This window comes from Zalophus californianus, chromosome 9 (genome assembly GCF_009762305.2).
Source record: "Zalophus californianus isolate mZalCal1 chromosome 9, mZalCal1.pri.v2, whole genome shotgun sequence".
Lineage (NCBI taxonomy): Eukaryota > Metazoa > Chordata > Mammalia > Carnivora > Otariidae > Zalophus > Zalophus californianus.
In genome coordinates, this window is record NC_045603.1 from 63,551,829 (window position 1) to 63,571,166 (window position 19,338).

Consider the following 19,338-nt stretch of genomic DNA (forward strand, 5'->3'; position numbering starts at 1 on the left):
AAAATTTTCCAGTGTCAAAGGAGAGGTGGATGTGTTGACAAGTGACTCTAGTGCAAAGGCCAGGAGTGAAAATGAGGGATGGGCCAGGGCTGCCGGCATAGAGTGGCAGAGGGGCAAGTCATACTGACAGCGGTTTGGGTTGCAAGGATGAGGAAAAGGGGAAGTTGACTTAGCAAGATGATATTTGAGGGATCCAAGGACTGTGATTAGTGTCCCACTGCTCCTTTCTGCTTCTCTGGACCCACCTACCCCTTATGCAGGATGTGACAGATCCTAGCTCCTTCAGCCTCCTCCCAGTCCCTTGCCCACACTTTCCTCCTTTCTGGCTTCTATAGTCCCTAGATCTCAGTGCCCTTTCTGCCCTGGGGCTGAGAGAAAAGTAGGCCTGGAAATATTCCTCCCTCCACTGGCATGAGACATCTGGCCAGGACTCCCCACCCCCCCACCACCAGAGCTTTGGCCTGCTGACCTGGGATTCAAATCCCACCTCTGTCACACCAGTGCTGTGTGATTATGGACAAGTTACTCAACCTGTCTGAGCCTCACTCTTTCAACAAGCCATAAAATCTGGCTAAAGCTCACAATGATGAAATAATGTGTGCCTAGTAAACAGTAGGTGTTCCATCAATAGTAGCAAGTATTATTTTCATCCCGGAGAGGCTGATGGGGGCAAATTCCCCATGGACACTTCCTTTGCAGATGGCCCCATCTGCTCTAGGTACAGAAGCATCCTCCAGCCTCTCAGAGAAAAGGGGGAAGGGAGGAGGGCAAAGAGGGGGGCGAAACCCCCTGGGACTCCCAGGCAGCTCTTCTCTGCTCCCCCATGCGTGAAATCACACAAGCCCCAATCTGTCTGCATCCACTTCATCTGCCAGCTCAGCAAATGCAGAGACAGTTAAGGAGTTAATTAGCAGGCGGGTGGGAAGGGGCTGTGGACCTGAGGCTGATAGGACCCATCAACACACTCCTCCTTCACCCCTCTGGGTTCCCTGTCGCCCCCTGTGATTCTCATCCCCCGCCCCCCGCCCCCCCCCCCCCCCCCCCCCCCCGCTTTCTCTTCTCTGGTCCAAATGCTCCTCTTACCCTCCTGGCTCATTTCTCTGCTACCCTCGCCCTTTCCCTTCAACCGCATGCTGTTTTCCTCTCTTCTACCTGTCCTGTCTCTGATCTCTCTCCTCCCCCATTTAGCTTGCCCTCCCTTTCCCTTTCCCACCCAAGTCATTGCCTCTTCCATCTTTTGGGGCTCACCCTTCTCCCCATGTACTCCTCTTACTCTAGCCCCACTTCACTCTCCACCCCTTCTCCCACGCCCCTTATCACTCCTCTCCAATTGAATGTGGGTCTCAGAGAATGTGGCTTGTTCACTCATACGGAGTGCGGAGTGCGGCGGGGCTCCAGGAGTCAGGAGGTTCAAGGTCGTCTGCCAGGCTGAGTCCCTACCTCTGTAATTTGAAGGGGTCTCCTCTGGTCCTTACCTTCTCCTAGCACCTCTCACTCCTGGCTCTTCAGAGGGGTGGTATCTGTCTCTTTCCTGGGTCAGTGCCTCTCTGCTGACGTTCTCAGGGTCTTGACAATTCTCGTCCACATTCAGGACCATGCTGGACCATTCTTTTTTCTCCCTTCCTCCCCACGGAAGGGGTCCAAGAGATGGGCACCTTTCTTCCATCATACATCCCAGTTTGTGTGTCATCATGACACTCAGGGAGTCATGGCTTCAGAAGAAAGGGATGATTAAAGAGAAAACAGAGAGATTGAGAGACAGAGAAAGGCAGAGTGCAAGAGAGAGGTGGAGAAATTGGGGCCAAGGCAGAGATTAAAAGGGCAGATGTTGGGGGGGGGAGGAGGGAAGAGAGACTGAGGGGGGAGAAAGGATGAGGAGAAGGTGGTAATGGAGACTGCAAGATATGGAAGAGACCACTAAGGTCCCTTCCCTGCTTTAACATTCTGGCTCTTTGAAGAGTGAACAAAGGAGAAACAAAAGACCCACAGACTGCCTGGGTCTTTTCCTCTTCCAGGAAACTTCCCTGGTTAATCCCTCACCCTAGCACTGACCTCCCATTCCCTGCTGCACCAGCTGCCTTGGTCTCTGTTTCGTGAGCTCTGGCTGCCCTGAGAGCAGGTCTGTCCTCGCACCCCCTCCTCAAGGTGAAGTGCTTCCCCGGAAGGGGTAGTAGCTATCTAGACCTCCACAGGAGGGAAGGGGGTAAGGGCTGTGGACAAGGCAAATGGAAGGGGGCAGTGACTGTGCTCTACCCACACTCAGTAGGTGCCCTGGATCCTGGGTACCTTGAGGGCAGGGACTGCATCTGCAGCTTCAGGATGCCAGGACTTGGCCCTGGCCTGGCACTTATAGCTGCTCAAAAGTGTTTAGTGAGTTGCATAAATGAGGAGCATCCCTGGGGGCCATAGCTGGATCTGAGGGTCCCTTGGGCTTGGGGACATCCTCCATCCTCTGCAACAATTGGCCCAGTGGGGCACTTATGTCTCTGAGCTGTCCCTCAGCTGAGCGCAGCCCTCCCCTCTCCCTGCCTCCCTCCCCCACCTCAGGAGGACCATTCCACAGCCCATGCCTTTCCCCACGGACCCTCCTCCCACCTTACCCAGGCCCCTCTGGAAGGAGCAATCTCAGCGCTCAGGGCAGCCTTTGAGCAGGAGGAGGAAGTGCCGGTGAATAATTCATGGGGCTGGGAGGCCCTTATCTCCCAGGCCGGCCCCACCCGGGGCCCCTGCGCTGGGCCGCTGTCCCGCGGCTCCCCGGTTTATCTCGACGCCCAGCTTGTAATGCAGCCCGCCATATCACAGGCAGAAGGGAAGATTAATTTTCTGGTTTTGCATGGGTGGGGAGGAGGAGGGGGCGTGGGGAGGTGCTGGGGAGCAGAAGCTGGGATCTTTCCGATTTCAGACTCCAGCGGCTTAATCCTCTCCCAGGCCTGCAGGAAGGGGAGGAAGAGGGTGTTGCAAGCCAAATTTCATCATCAGCGGCAGCCCCAACAGAGGGAGGAGGAGGCGAGGGGCAAACAGAAGGGAGAAGCAGGGCTCTGGCGCAGAAAAGGGAGTTGTTTGGAAACAGGGTAAAAGGCAGCCCTCTCAGCCTGGGCTTACCGACTGCTCGGCTTGTCAGGAGAAGAGACTCGGGCACGTGGGGCGCATGTGTGGGCACACATATGTACACACACAGGAGTTCTGGGCACACGGGCATACCTCTTAGGGAAGCGGCACTAGCATTAGTGTCTGTCACACCCCACAAGGGGCCTGGCACATGAGAATCCAAAGGAAAAAAAAATGTTGACTGACTGAGGGGTTGAATGTCTGGGAGAATGCTGATGAGCTGAGCAGATAGAGCTCCACATGCTCCTGGAATGTGGCTCTGCCATTTTTCCACCTGCCCCAGGGGCCCTGGCACATACAGACTGCTGGCTCCTTCGGTTTCCTGTGCCTCTAGGGTCTACATAGGCCAGCGAGGGTGGGGACACTGGCCTGGGGAGCCTGGAGGTCCCTGCTGCTTCTGCTTAGATGACACAATCACCCCCGAGCTAAAGGAATCTAACCCTGTTCACTGAGCGCCTCTTACGCACCAGGACCTGGGCCGGGCAGCCATGTGTCCCACAAGATCAATATTAGAAGTGAATCTCACCTTCAAGGAGCTTATGGCCCCACTGGGAGGACCAGACACATAAGTAATGGACTGTGATGCATGACAGAATGTGATGCTTGCCAGGAAAGAACTACTAATCAAGTGCTCCAAGGAGGAAGAGAGTTGAAGATGACCAAGAAAGTGTCCTGGAGGATGGAGCATTTGAGATGGGTTTTGAAGCATGGGTAGGAGTTTGAGTTAGCCATAATGGCATAGGAAGGAGGCAAAGCATTTTAGGAGGAGGAAGAAATGGGAGAAATGGTCATAGAGGCTGAGGGTAAAGCAAAGAGATAGTAACTTTGTCTGGTGGGTGAGGGGGAATAGGGGACCGAGGTTGGGAAGCCGGCACAGGTGAGGACATGAAGGTTCTTGACATGTGGAAGGAGCTTGCATTTGTCTGGGGTCACTGGGGAGCAACTGCAAGGTTTTGAGCAGGAGGTGGCATGATTAAAGTGGTACTGGGGAAAGATAAAGATAGCCAACATTACTGAGCTGTTGTGCGCTGGGTATTGTTCTAAGTGCTATGGAAGCAATTTTCTCATTTAATACTCACAGCTACCCTCTAAGTAGGTGGTAATATTATCCCATTTTATAGATGAGCAAATGGGGTCACAGAAGTCTTGGCAAGAGGATGGGAATTAATTGAAGACAGCAGAAATCACAAATGGGAAGTTTAGGATGATAAATTCTTTAATGTCTCAAGCACTTTGGGGCATGGAGGAGAATACTCATCATTTTTTTCTACTTTGATGTCCAATTTATTAATCTTTATTCAATTATTAACATTTCCCTAAATATTCTCATACCACTTATACAACCAATAAATAAAAAACTTATGAATTTGGCAAATTGTATTTCCCCAAATATTTAAACAGTGACTACAAATGGAGTTAATTCAACTCTTCATAAATCAGGTGTTCTTAAAAACTTTTAACATCTTAAAGAGCAGACAAAACAAACAATATTACTGGGTGCCTGGGTGGCTCAGTCGGTTAAGTGTCTGCCTTTGGCTCAGGTCAGGATCCCAGGGTCCTGGGATGGAGTCTTGCATCCCACCTCAGGCTCCCTGTTCAGCGGGGAGTCAGCTTCTCCCTCTGCCCCTCCCCCTACTCGTGCTCTTTCTCTCAAAAATAAATAAAATCTTTAAAAAACCCAAATAATATTACAATGGTTGTCCCCCCTCAAAAGCCCATTCATTACAAAAACAATATCATGAATTTAAATTTCTTTGTTCAATATTTCTAATATTATTTTCTTCATTCTTATTCTCTTTTCTTCCTGGGGCAGGATTTTCCTGACTTAACCTAGAGAGTCAAGGTTTACCTGCTCCAGCAGGCTGAGGGTGCAGATTGGGTTGCCTGGAGTTGATCTGGGACCAGGCACAGGGTCCCGGTAGGGTGGGGCTTCCAGAGAGATTCTCCTGGACTTCATTATGCAGCCCTTCACCTATTTCATCAGGGAACTGTCCTCTTTATGCTTGGACCAATCACAGATTCTGAATTTTTGTGTGTGACCCTAATCTTTTCCCCAGAATGATTCTACTTCTGAGTGCCTTATCTTGACAGTACAGCCACTGTGTTCAGAGTGGGGCCTGGTCTGGTTCAACTAAGTCTAAAGCCCTTGGTCAATTGGTTAACTGGAACTACATCCTTCCCTTCAACTGTGCTGCTAAGACCTACACTATTGTGAGCTAGGGCGCTGAAGCAAGGGTCTAAGATGAGGCATTAAAGGCTTGAATTAAAGCAGTGGCAATGGAAATAAAAAGGAAAGGACAGTTTTCAGAGACTCCATGAAGGCAAAATTGACTTCTATTTAATGGAAGAGAATAGTGTACCTCATAGAATCAAATAAAAATACATGTGAAGGTCCTTTGTGGTGTATAAGAACCACTAAATCTTAGTTGTTTTTGCTTTTGTTATTATGTTACCATTATGAGATGGCCAAGGACAAAGCCTTAGGGAGTTTACCCAAATTTAAGGGGTGTGCAGCAGGATGGGAGGCAGGAAAGGAGGCTGGAAGAGAAAGGGAACTGAGGAAGATGGTCAAAGAGAAGAACCAGGAGAGAGAGATGTGGTGCAGACCAAGTGGGTGGGAGGCATGAGGACAGTCAGGTGTATCTTCTGGAGGTCCAGGAGAGAAGAGGCTAAGGTCTGAAGGAGGGTGGGGACAATATGGGTGTGTTGGGAGGAAGGAAGGAAACAAAAGAGGTGAGTGATATCTTAGAAAGAGAAGTGGCAGATGGGGACTGTCTGGACAGGCTGATGAGGGCCAGAGCGGGGGTCAGCAATTCTAAGGTCATGCACCTGGGGGTGGGGAGCCTGGGCAAATGCGGGAAAGGAAGGCTGGGGTGGCCCTGGGGCCCTATGGTGCACAGAGCGAAAGGCTCCCCACTCTGACCAGGTTTGACTATCCTTTGCAGACACTATTCTGTCAGCCACATGGCCCTTGGCCTTCTAGCCTGGCCATCATGCTCCACTCAACCTCCACATTCTCATGGGAATTAGAACCAGAGAAGTTCAGAACTGGCGGGGTCTTCAGAGGTCATCTGATCTACCCTCCACCTTCAACTACCACCATTAAACAGATGAGGACATTGAGCAGAAGTGGCATGGTTAGTGAGTGACAAATCTGGGATTAGAATCCTGGTCTCCTTACTCCCAATCTAATATATTTTACCCCTGTCACTCAACCTGATGATTCTACTGCAAGAGGACTTGGGTCCATGACACCCAATATCACCTGGCTGCTTAAAGAGACTTTTCCAGATAATAGGCTTTATTTTGGCTTACCAGACCTAAAAACCTTGGCACTGGGGTAGGATTAGGGGGCTTAGTGATAGTCATGGAAGGTATGAGACATCAGAAAAGATGAGCCTCTTCTGTGCTTATCAAAGAACAGAGGTAATATTGGGGGGATTTTAAGAAATAGCAGGTAGTCAGAAGTGGGGAGAGATTAGAGGAAGGAGCCAGAGGCAGGGGGGACTGGAGAGGATGGGCTACCCTGAGCTTAGCAAAGCTCTAGCCTAAAACCTATGTGAAGAATCGAGAGAGGGAAGATAAAGTGATGGTGGTGGTGGGCTTTGTCCTATGGGAATGTGGAGCAAGAGACCGAGGACATGAGGACTCAGTATAGGGTCAGGTGGATGGCTTTATCCAACTTGCGAGAACAGCAGCCCAGCCCCCAAACTGGCAGCACCTCTCTGTCTCCCCTGGCCCTCTGACCACTCTCTTCTTCCCTCCTTTGATCGCTGGTGGTAATTGCTCCCCATTTGGCCATTACTTAGCTCATTAATTGCCTAAAGGAGAACATCAGCCTAGGGTGGGGGTGATTGGTAAAGAAAGCAATAGGGAGGGAGGACTCTAGGGGAAGGGAATGGACATGGGCCTGGGATGGGGCTAGAGTGCGGTGGAGGAGAGTGGGTCTTGTATATCTGGTTCTAGTCAATGGCACTTCTCTGCCCAGGTCTAGTTTGGAGGAACCACTTTTCAACTTTAATTTGGACACTAATACTTTCACTCTCTGACATCCTACCATCCCTGATGCAATCATACTCTCCATCTTTCCTCCTCCACCATCATCATTACCACCATCACCATTGTAATAGGCAGCCTCTAAGGTGACTCCCACAGGCCACTGCCTCCCAGTATTCATGCCCTTGTGTAATCCTATCCCCTCAAGTATGCGCTGTATTAGTGTTGGCGAGGATGTGGAGAAAAAGGAACCCTCGTGCACTGTTGGTGGGAATGCAAGCTGGTGCAGCCACTGTGGAAAACAGTATGGAGTTTCCTCAAAAAGTTAAAAATAGAACTACTCTACGATCCAAAAAAAAAAAACAAAACTACTCTACGATCCAGTAATTGCACTACTGCATACTTACCCAAAGAAAACAAAAACAGTAATTTGAAAAGATATATGCACCCCATGTTTACTGCAGCATTATTTACAATAGCCAAATATGGAAGCAACCTAAGTGTCCATCAAGAGACAAATGGATAAAGATGTGATCTGTGTGTGTGTGTGTGTGTGTGTGTGTGTGTGTGTGTGTGTGTGTAAAGAATATTATGCAGTCTTAAGAAAGGATGAGATATGCCATTTTTTACAACATGGATGGACATAGAGGGTATTATGCTAAGTGAAATAAGTCAGACTAAGATACCATATGATTTCACTCATATATGGAATCTAAAGTAACAAATGAATAAACAAAATAAATGCAGAATCAGACCTATAAATACAGAGAACAAACTGATGGTTGCCAGAGTGGGGGGGGGCGTGGTGGGCAAAACGGGGAGGGGGAGATACAGGCTTCCAGTTATGGAGTGAATACGTCAGCAGGATGAAAGGCACAGCATAGGGAACAGAATCAGTGGTACTGGAAGAGCGTTGCATGGTGACAGACCGCAGCTACACTTGTGAGGAGCCCAGCACATACATAGAGAAGTTGAATCACTGTGTTGTACACTTGAAACTAATGTAACATTGTGTGTCAACTATACTCAAATAAGAATTTTTTTAAAGCATGGGCTGTATTTAATGACTCATTTCTAGTGACTAGAATCCAGCAGAGGTGATGGGACGTTACATCAAGATTAGGTTACAACGAGACTGTAGCTTCTGTCCTGGGTGCTCTCTCACTTGCACTGAGGAAAGCCGGCTGCCATGTTACCAGCCTACACTATGGGGACAAAGAACTGAGGGAGGCCTCAGGCCAACATCCAGCAAGGCCCCAGAGCCCAAGAGGAACTGAATCCTCCCGACAACCACGTGTGTGAGTTTGGAAGGAGATCCTCCCTCAGTGGAGACTGCAGATGAGATTGTAGCCCCTGCTGCCGCCTTGGTTGCAGTCTTATGAGAAAATGAGCCAGAGGCACCCACCTAAACCATGCCCAGCTTCCCGACCTGCAGGAACTACGAGATATCAGTTGGGGACTCTCTTATGGGATCGGGACACATTCATAAAAAGTGAACAGTAAGTCAAGGAAGTCTATCCTTATTGCCATTTTGCATGGTAGGCAAGGCTTCATGGAGGCCTCAAAGGATGGGTGCAATCTAGATAGGCAAAGGGGGAGGGGAAGACATGAATCAGCCTGATTTGTCAGGTGGAAAATAAAGTGAGATCTGGCCAGAGGGGAGGACCATGCAGGGGGGCAGTGGGAAATGAAGTTGGAACCGGAAAAGAAGCACATGAAGGTATAATGCATTTGTGCGGGGCTCTATACTTCCCAAAGCATTCTCTGTGCTCAGTTGGCTAAGCAGTGCCATCCTCTTAAAGCTCTGCCCAGGTTTCCAGCTCAGCCAAAGGAACCAGGCCTGGGACTGAAGCTTCAAACCTTTTGCTCCAATTGGAGGCAGCATGGAGTGATGTTGTCCAGCCCACCTGAGTCACACATCCTTCCAGCATATAAAAAATGGGCAAGTTATCCAAGCTCGTGTTGGTTACATTTCCTTCTCAGGCTGATGTAGAAACCAGATATCATATGAAAAACACTGCAGATGTTTCTGGGCAGCCTGGAAATGAATATTAATTCCATCCCCTAGGCTCCCTGCACCCTAACCAGCCTAGCACCTTGTCCATTTGCCTGGAGGCTGGGCAGAAGTTGTCTCATTTGCATCCATTGCACAACTCCAGAGGGCAGCTAGCCCATAAACACGAGGGTAGGAGGTTGGAAAGAGACATTAATTGACCAGCGCTTCTAAAACCTCCCCCTCCAGAATGTCTTCCAGGATTGGCCCAGGACAGTCAACTCCTTAGTTCAGGCCTGTCTGACAAAAAAAAAAAAAAAAAAATACCCTCATCTGCCTTTTCCAGAGAAACTACTCCGTCTGCCCACTGGGGTGGGTGGGGCCCAGAGCCACGATCCTAAGGCTGGAAGGAACCCTCTAGAGCTTCTGGATGAAGCTCAGGCCCATCCTCGGCCAGGGAACATACCAGAATCCCCATGTAACAAGGACACAATGCTATGCCACACTTGTTTACAGTTTTCTCATCCTGAGGCTTTGTTGACACTCACCACCACCCTAGGACATAGACAGGCCTTATTATTTGCTTCATCCCCACTTTATAGATGAACAAATGGGAGCTCAGAGAGGTTAAGTGACGTGACCCAAGAGCACTAAAGTGGTGAACGGCTGAGCTGACCTCAGGATGCCAAATGCCCTGTGGTCCCCCAACCCCACACTGCCCCAGGCTCAGAGACACTCAATGACTTGCCTGAAGTCTCTCGTAGACGCTGCAGGGGGCTGAGAACCCAGGCCTCCTCTCCAGCCCCTAGAGCAGGGTTCTTTCTGCTCCATCACCCTGCACTGGGTAGAAAAACTGCTTGGGGAAAGCACAAGTTTGGCAGTGAGAAGGGAGAAATGATGGGAGGGGAGGAAGGAGGGAGCTGTAACCCTGCAGGTGACTGCAGAGGAGGGGGTCGATATGGAGATGGGAAGGCTAGGACTCCACGGTCCCCAGGTGGCTGGGCTGGGACTAGCCCTCCCCACTCCATCAGGCCTGAGGCTGCAGGCTGCCAGTGTTCCTCCACCAAGACCCCTGGAGAGCCCAAAATCAAATATTCCTCTTCCCCTGTTCAGGCAGCCTTATTGCCATTGACAGCAAATGTATTGCTCTAATCTTTTCTCATTTTGCCAAGATGGGCTCCATTCTGACCTCCCTCCCAGCCTTGAAGGCTTCACAGAGGCGGGAAGGATGCACTGAGGTGGGAGGGAGGTGCAGGGTCTGGGCTGTAAATGGGGCAGCTGTAGTGATCCCAGATTTGATATGGTCTTGTCTCTAGAAGCCTGGAAGACTCAAAAACTGGGAGATGTCTGGGGGGAATCCATGACTGAGGGTTCCCCTGTGAAAGCAGATGGGAAAGGCTTGATGGGCAATGGGGAAACTGGTTCTAGGGGCCCCAGGGAAGCAGACTTCTGCAGAGCAGACAGGTCTGGGGTGTGTGTGTGTGTGTGTGTGTGTGTGTGTGTGTGTGTGTGTGTGTGTGTGTGTGTGTGTGTGTGTGTGTGTGTGTGTGTGTGTGTGTGTGTGTGTGTGTGTACACACACGCTTTTGTGTTGAAGCCAAAATTCTAAGCTTGGGAGATGGTCCTGTTGAGATGGGGGAAGGTAGGGTGTGCCCACCCTCTCCAGAGTGTCCGGCCTCCCCTGTCTGTCCTGCTGTCTACTCTGCTGTCCAGAGAAGCCTTGCCAATATGAATGCCCCCTGCTTTTCTGCCTCTCCTTCTGGTCTTCTCTGCTTAGATGAGCACTCAGGCTTGGCAGACCTCCGAAAGGTATCGTGGAAGGGGCAGAAGTGTGGGAGGGCAGAAGGAACAAGGCTTGGGAGACGTGCAGCCTGGGGGTCAGGGTTGGTACCCAGAGCCCAGGCAAAAGGGAAGAGGGGCTGTGTAGGGCAGAGTGGTTGTGGGAAGGAACTCACTGCTTAGAGCCAGCTGGGATACATAAGAGAGGAGCAGCTGATGAGCGGAGCTTGGCCAGGGAGGAGAAGTGGGTGCCCATTAGAGCAAGAGTAAGGCAGTAAGGGGTGAGGGTACGGTCCTCAGGCCCTGGGTGCTTCTTCATTTGTTCTGCTATGATCAAGCCTGAGAGAGACAGAGAGAGAGTCAGTTTGCGGCGGGGTGGGGGGCGGCATGTAGAGTCTCTGGGTCCCATCACGGTGAGCGCCTGTCTGTCTGTGTATACCTTCAGGTTGGGCTGGAAAGTCTTCTGGATCCTGACAGGTTGAGTCAGCCTCTGGGGTTTGTGTGTGGGAGCCCCCTTCCCTCTGGCCCTTGCCAGGGAGAAATCCCTGACTGGAGAGGCTGAGCTGGGTCATAGCTCTGCCCTGGGTTCCGCAGGGCTGGGGTGGGGTGGAGGGTGTGGTGAGAGAGTGGAGGGAGGGTGCTGGCCTCTCCTGTCCTCCCCTCTTGCCAGGAGCTGCTGCCTCCTATTATCAAGCGATAATTATTTCCCTTTTTATACAGAACTCCCTGCCTGAACTGACCTTCCTGCTCCTCTCTGATTGTCCTCAACTCCACCTTCAGAAAGGCTTCCCTGCCTCCACAGGTCTTCATCAGTTCCCTGCATCCCTGAGCCGTGTGCCAAAGCCACTCAGGATGGCCATCTGTGCCTTGTTTGGTACCTTTTCTTCCCACAGTCCCTTCCTCTTGCCTGGAGATAGCCGAGGTAAAATGTGAGGACCCTTCTATGTGGCAGGCTAGGAAATGGTGCTCAAGGTCCAACCAGATGGGAATTACCACTCACTACCACAGGTGTACGCACAGTGCTAAGTGCCCTGGGACACAGGTCACTGTCCCCTCTGGGTCCCTTACCTCCCCGAACTCTGGCGATACGTCTCTCTTACAGAGCCTATGTGTAACAGGTCCTGGCTGCGGTTTACAGACCCAGGACTGGAACCTTGGTCCCACCCTATCTCAGTTTGGAACAGCCCTTTGGCCCTTGGGCCTCAGTTTCCACATAGTATGGGGTTTCAGCACCCCCTGGTGGTCTAAAGCCCATTCACCAGTGCAGCTGTGTAGGATGGCAGTTGAAAGGGCCTTCCGGGATATTTAGCCCAGAGGTTTCCAACCTTTTTCATTCCAAAAAATTTTCCATGATTCTGACATGTTAACAGTCATATTTTTTTAAAGTAAACTCTACGCCCAATGTGGGGCTCAAACTCACGACCCAAGATCAAGAGTTGCCTGCTCTACTGTCTCAGCCAGCCAGGTGTCCCAACAGTTGTATTTTTGATATCTGTTGGTTGAGAAAATACATAATGACTGAATTTTGGACTGTATCATTAAAACTCATTTGTATTTTATTTTTCCCCCAGCAATCACACAGTTACACGTAGAGGGTTCCTCAGAGTCTTCATAGGGTCAAGGGCTGAATCTCCTGTGATCACTCTATGGCCTCTACAGTTTGGGAACCACAGATTTAAACCACTCCTCATGTCACAGATGATGAAACAAGCTAGAAGGGAGGAGATCTGTTTAAATTCACAAAGCTAGTGAGGGTGTCGCACCATACTTGCTATGATTTACATAAATCTCTGATCTTTTTAAAGAACCAGCTATTTTCCTCTCTCATTCCATAGCTATTAGAGAGCAGTGGTTCCCAAAGTGTGGTCCCCAGGATAGTAGCATCAGCATCACCTGGAAATGTGTTAGAAATGCAAATTCTCAAGCCCCACCAAAGACCCACTGAATCAGAAATTCTAATGATGAATTCTAATGGTGGGACCCAGCAATCTGTGTTTTAACAAGAACTCTGGAAGGGATTCTAATCCACACCAACATCTGAGAACCACCCGTATGGAGCAGGGACCTACTGAAGGTCAGGCATGTTGTCAGAGATGGGACAAAGTGGGGTTAAACGAGCTTTGCTCTCTGTTTTTTATTTTTATTTTATTTTATTTCTAAAGATTTTATTTATTTGACAGAGAGAGAAAGACAACCGGAGAGGAAACATAAGCAGGGGGAGTGGGAGAGGGAGAAGCAGGCTTCCCGAAGAGCAGGGAGCCCAACGGGGGGCTCGATCCCAGGACCCCGGGATCATGACTTGAGCCAAAGGCAGACGCCCAACGACTGAGCCACCCAGGCACCCAAGTCTCTGTTTCTTAAAGAGACTGGAATTGGGGGGAGTTGAGTTCAGTACAATAACTACACCCCTCCCTTAAACAAGGTTTCTGGGTGCTTGGGAGAGGCTCTGGTGTTTCTGAAGGGGCCTTGGTTCTATTACAGTCTGATTTAGTTCGACTAAATTTTTAGTTCGACTGATTTTATTAATTGTGAGAGGGTGGTTCCTAGGCATGAAGTGGGGAAACCATGGATTGGGGAAGATTTGTTTTTGTTTTGATGAGAGGGAGAAGGGTCATCAAAAGAAAGAGAAGAGGGATGCCTGGGTGGCTCAGTCAGTTAAGCATCTGCCTTCTGCTCAGGTTATGATCCCAGGGTCCTGAGATCGAGTCCTGTGTCCTTGGGCTCCCTGGGCTCCCTGAGCTCCCTGCTCAGCAGGGAGTCTGCTTTTCCCTCTCCCTCATGTGCTCTTTCTCTCTCAAATAAATAAATAAAATCTTTTAAAAAATTGTTTAAAGAAAATAAGAAAGACACGAAAGAAACAGGAGGACAGGGAGACACACAAAATAATAGTAACTGATCCTTTGGAGCACTAACTATGTGCCAGGCAATGTGCTGAGAGTTTTGCAAACACTGTTTTATTGAATCCTCCCAACAGCCCTTCACACTATCATTCTCATCCCCATTTAATAGATAGGGAAATAGAGGCACAGAGAAGTCAAGTTGCCCATAAGGTCGTAAGTGATGGAAGTAGACTTTGAACCAGGGCCAATATAACCCAGAGCTCACCCATTCAACCACTCTACTTTGCTGCTTCTCTTAGAGAAATTGGAAGAAATAAGGCTGACAGGGTACCTGGGTGACTCAGTCGCTTAAGGTTGAGCGTCTAACTTCAGCTCAGGTCCTGATCTCAAGGTCCTGGGATGGGTGGGGCTCCCCCCTCAGCGGAGAGTCCGCTTCTCCCTCTGCCCCTCCCCCACTCTCCCGCCTCCCTGCTCTCTCATTCTCAAATAAATAAATAAATAAAATCTTAAAAAAAAAAAAAAAGGCCAGTCCTGTTATTTGCTCAGAAACCTTCAATGACTCACTAGTGCCTCGAGAATGAAATTGAATTTATTTGGAGCGGTATTCAAGGCCCCTCACACTGTGAAGTCAAAATTCTTTCCAGTTCTACCCCTACTCACCAGTCAGGATCCTTGCACTTCCGCCCCACTGGATCAACTAACTTCTCCGTTTTCTCTTAGAACTTCCTGACCACTTCACTTGCTACTCCCTTCCCCGTTGGGATCCTATCCAAACTTCAAAGCTCAGTTCAAATGTCTCTTCTTCCGGGCAGACTTTCCCGATCCTCAGCCGGAAGTGGGGCTGGCTCTCCCTGAACGCCAGAACACAATCCCCACCTCTGCACTCTGCGCGCTTTGTACCCCACCGCACCCCCACCTCCCTGCCTAGCGCACTACCTGGAACGCAGAAGTGCCCACAACATCTCGGTTTAATTGACAAGGAGAACAATTCTCGAATGGAGGTAGGGAGTGAGACCTCTAGAGATGGAGATCAGAGAAGGAACCGGGCGGCAAGAAACCGAGACGGGCAGAAAGGATGAAGACTCACACCCGGGTGTGATTAGACGGACCAGCCAGGGAGCCGGTCTCCCCTCGCCCCGCCAGGCCTCTTCCCACCGCCCGGGGACCCACGGTGACAGTTCCTCTGTCGCGACTTCAGGGCAGGCGGCCCGGCCCTGGAGAGGTGGGGCGCGGGGGCGGCGGGGCGCGGGCGCGCTCGGGCGGTCACCCGCGTCCTCGTCATTAGCATAAATCCCATTAGCGGCTCCCGGCGCGAGGCGGCGGCGCGGGCGGCGGGGGTGGGGGGCAGGGAGCAGGCTCAGGTGACCGCCCTCCCCCCCGCCGGCTGCGTGGGCGGCGCGTCCCGGTGTTCACGCGTCCTCCGACGGCGCGTTAGGAGGCAGAAAGCCCTTTTACAGCCATTACCTCGCTGCCACCACAGAACTACCCGGCGAGTGAGACTCGAGAAGCAGGAGATTAAGTAACCAAGCCTAGATCTCGCCTCCAATAAGTGGCAGAGCCGGGAATCAAACCCATGCTTTTTGGCACCAGCTTTCACGTTTTTCCCTTAACAGGTGCAGCCCCAGGATGCCTCCCTCACCAGAGAACTGTAGTTTGGGAAGAAAGGGGGTTAAGAACCTTCCTCCCCGCCCCCCGCCCCCCCAACACACACACACACAACCTCACCTTTTCTGTGTCTTCTCCCCGGGCTTGTGCAACAGTAAAGGGGCTTGAGTGGAACGGGAGGGGTGTGGTGGTGCCTTGGGTGGAGGGAGGTGTAGGCGGGCAGACAGTGTGTCCAACCCTCATGGCTACCACCATCCCACTGAACTCACTTCTGCTCGCTCAGATGGCTACTGGAGCTGCAAAAGCAAGAGAATATAGCAGTAAATGAGAGGAATACCATCTTCAGTTCGCTGGGAGTTTATAGTTTAGTTGGGAAGATAAGGAATATTTACTTAGCACTTAATGTGTACCAGGCACTATGCTAAGTGCTTTTCATTTATTCCTCTCAACAGATCTATGAAATAGGTACTATTATGATTTCCATTTATAGACAAGTGAGCAAAGGCAGAGATGACTTATGAAAGGCCATATAACTGGTAACTGGAAGAACCCCAGTACAAATGAGGTGACATGTGAGGGGCAGGGTGCTAAGGGAGCTTCTAACAAACGCATGGCTCCAGGCCTCAGAGACCTCTGAAACAGACAGAAAACTCTTAAGCTGCCCTGGAAGGGTGAGTAGAACTTAGCCAGTTGAAAAGGCGGTGGGGGTGGGGAGGGAGAAGTGCAAAGAAATGCTAGAAGGGTCAGCAAGTGCAGCTCCAGGGGCAAGCCAGGCCAGGTTAGGGGAGCCTTGGTAGGGATTTTGGTCTTTACTGAGGAGGAAGTTGAAATCATTAATGATTTTAAACAAGACAGAGATTGATTAGAGTTGCATTTTTTAAAAGATCACTCGGGGTGTAAAGAATGTAAGAGAGGGGTAAACAATTTCATTGGTGGCTAGGACTACTGAATTGGACTAGGGTGGTGGCGGTAGGGAAAAGACAAGTTTGCACACCAGAGATACTTAACAGGTGCGCTCAGTAACTGGACAAGAGGTGAAAAGGAGAGAGAGAAAGCTGAGTCATTTCGCGCCCTCTTCTCTCTTTCTAATCATTAGGTCCAATCGTTTAAGAGATGCACTTCATTTCATGAATATCTTTCCCATCTGCCCCTCCTTTCCATCCCTCCTGCCACTGGCCTAATTTGGCCATGTCTTTTTTTCCCTAACGACACAGGAAGAGTCTTTCTACTTTCAGGTTTTTCCCTCTCCAGACAATCCTCCATGCCAGCTGAGCATATGACCCATGTAAAATGCAAACCTAGTCAAAGTCCTCCGAACCCCATTGTCTTGTCATTGTGTCTATTACAGGACAAGGTCCAATTCCTTCCCAGTGTGGTCTCTACATATTTTCTAGCTTGCTTCTTCCCTTCCTCAAGCCAAAGCTGCCTAAGAAAGCATCACACTCACTGAACCCCCAACATCACCTGAGGGTTGAGGTAAATGTTCCTTCACAACCCTAAACCTTCATAAATTGTTTGCTTGTGTATTTATTAAATATACACATGACTCATTCCTGAGAAGTCACAGGATCCTCCCATTGCTAGGAATGTGCCACCCCCTTCAATCTGGTAAATTCCTATTCACATTTCAAGTCCCTGACATCAAGTCTCTGTAGGCTTTACTAACACTCCCACTCCCCAGATAGGATTAACTGCTTCCTCATCTGTACTTCTAAAGCACTTTACACATATTGTGTCCTCAAACTTATCATATGATAGGTATCTAAGGAGGCACAGACTAATGCAATCAATGAGTGCTCCTGATCTTAAAGGTTGTGGGGAGGATTAAGTGGGATAATACGTGTACAGTTAATATTTACTTTCTTCATATCTTCCCTAATAATATTAATAACAATCTGTATTACAGTTTACAAAGTGTAAACTTTGATAGTGTTCCACACACTCTTTTGTTTGATCTGGGACTAAACGTGTGAGATAGGGATAGTACTATTATTTCTGTTTTATAGTTGGAGAACATGAAGTACAGAAGGGTTACAAAGTGATAATGCAACTGGTTCGGTGGTATGCCTGCTGCACAGAAGGGCTCCAACAGTATTTGCTGAAAATGTTTAAATGGAGTCAAGTTTTCTGGTTATAAAACCTGTGACCTTTCTTTTAGATAGACCACACTGCTTCTTGTATGTGTTAGCCAGTATTTTTTTTAAATTGCAGGTAGCCACTCATTATTGAGTAATGAATTCAATGATGTAGAGACAACCAACATGGAGGTGGGGGGGGGAGAATAGAAAAGTTCAGAGTACATTACATTGTAGTAAGGATGAGCAGATTTCTGTGATACTTGGTTGTGTAAAATGTATTTCTCACTGTGAGTCTGCATGAAAAAGTAAGAAAGCTCTGTGCTTAGCACAATGCCAAGTTCTAAGTGAACACTTATTAAACGGAATTTTAGCACTTTTATTTTTGCATTTATTTTTCCCCCCTGGGCTGTCTCTTCCATTCTTGGCTACCGGAAAGCAAAGATCATATAATCTTTTTTTTTTTTTAAGGTTTTATTTATTTATTTGAGAGAGAGAGAGAGTGCACGACCAGGGGGGAGGGGCACAGGGAGAGGGAAAAGCACAGTCCCCACTGAGCAGGGAGCCCAATGCAGGGCTGGGTCCCAGGACCCCGAGATCATGACCTGAGCCGAAGGCAGAGGCTTAAGTCAGGGTGCCACCCAGGCGCCCCTCATCTTTATTTTTCTGATACCTAGTATAGCGCTTGTTATGCTTGCACTCAGTAAATGTGTGTCGAGTGAAAACCTGGATGAATGTACCAATGAATGATGGCATTTTATACCTCAATAAATATGGTTACAAATGACTGTTCTATCTCCTTCCAGAATTCTTCCTATTCAACAGCGGGACCTGACACTGTTCAATTGATAATTTCCAAAAGCCCTATTTTCCTGCCTGGGAGGAAAAAACAGCAAGGCCAAGCATAACCTGCATTCAAGAAATATCACTTGCCCTTAGTCAACATGGTATCCTGAACGGCTTCAGGAAAGGGATCTGGGGAGGAGAGACCCTAAAAACAGACAACGCCCCCGCCCATCTGCTGACCTTAGTCAAAATGGCTGCCTTTGGCGTCGTTTTCATCAGCAAGCGCATGCCCGGCCCTGGCTCCGCCCCTCCCGCCCCTTGGCTCTCTTGCGTGCGTCGTAGCGTAGAGGGGCAGCGCGGGAGGAATAAATTTCTCTGTGATTGGTTGGTGCAGGATTTCAAACCCGAGCTGGAGGCGCGGTGGCGCTCTGCCGTTGGGTGAGGCGCGGAGGGAAGTAAGTGGAAGGCGGCCCAAGTGGGGCCAGGCGGACGCGGCCAGGTGGGCGCTAGAGGCTGCAGGAACAGGTGCGTCTGACTCTGGGTGTGTGGTAGGAGGGAGGGTGTCCGAGGTGGTGAGCCGTGGCCACCGCGTGTTCAGGGAGAAGACCGGCACCTACAGCCCCTCCTCTGGGGCTCTCCACGGGCCGGGGGAGGCTGCGGCCCGAATGGGTGGTGGCTGGAAGTGGGGGGCTTCTTTCTCCTAGCTGTATTTTGCGGAAAGCTGGGGGCGTCTTTTTGAGGTGGTGGCTTGAACAGGGCAGGAACCGCCCCCAAGAAGTGACTAAATACAGAGTTTGAGAGTGGGTGGGGTAATACCCCCATTCTCGTCAGAGGAGCAAGGAGTTTTGGAAAGGAGAAGCCCTGGTGTTTGAGAGGCGGGGGCGGCTTGAAGTGGAGCCTCTCTCCCTTGTGGGGCTGTGTGTATCCAGGTAGGCTGGCTGAGGCAATGACATCTTGCCTGTCCCATCCTAATTCTTAGCTTTAGGAAAAACGAGGCCTTACTTTTACAATTTCACGTACGTTTCTCTTCCCTGGATTTGGTTCGTAGGCGGAGGGAGTGTTTAGCAACGTAGGGTGGGTGAGAAGATAAGGCTTTTTTTTTTTTTTTTAAAGAAATGTCATTATCATTCTTTTGAATGTGTGGGGTGAGATTTTCG

At 49.8% G+C, this 19,338-nt stretch overlaps 2 protein-coding genes across 9 annotated transcripts in view; one reads left to right on the plus strand and one right to left on the minus strand.

Moving 5' to 3' along the window:
- Nucleotides 1-15,581, minus strand: part of ASIC1 (acid sensing ion channel subunit 1) — a 43,388-nt gene extending 27,807 nt beyond the window's left edge. The window contains exon 1 of the mRNA XM_027592609.2: nucleotides 15,441-15,581. The gene's annotated coding sequence lies outside the window, so the exon portion shown is untranslated. The remainder of the gene's footprint in view (nucleotides 1-15,440) is intronic.
- Nucleotides 14,394-19,338, plus strand: part of RACGAP1 (Rac GTPase activating protein 1) — a 30,198-nt gene continuing 25,253 nt past the window's right edge. For 2 of the 8 annotated variants that reach the window (XM_035729166.1, XM_035729167.1), the window contains exon 1: nucleotides 18,512-18,706. The gene's annotated coding sequence lies outside the window, so the exon portion shown is untranslated. The other 6 variants (XM_027592612.2, XM_027592611.1, XM_027592616.2 and 3 more) reach the window with 6 other exon arrangements.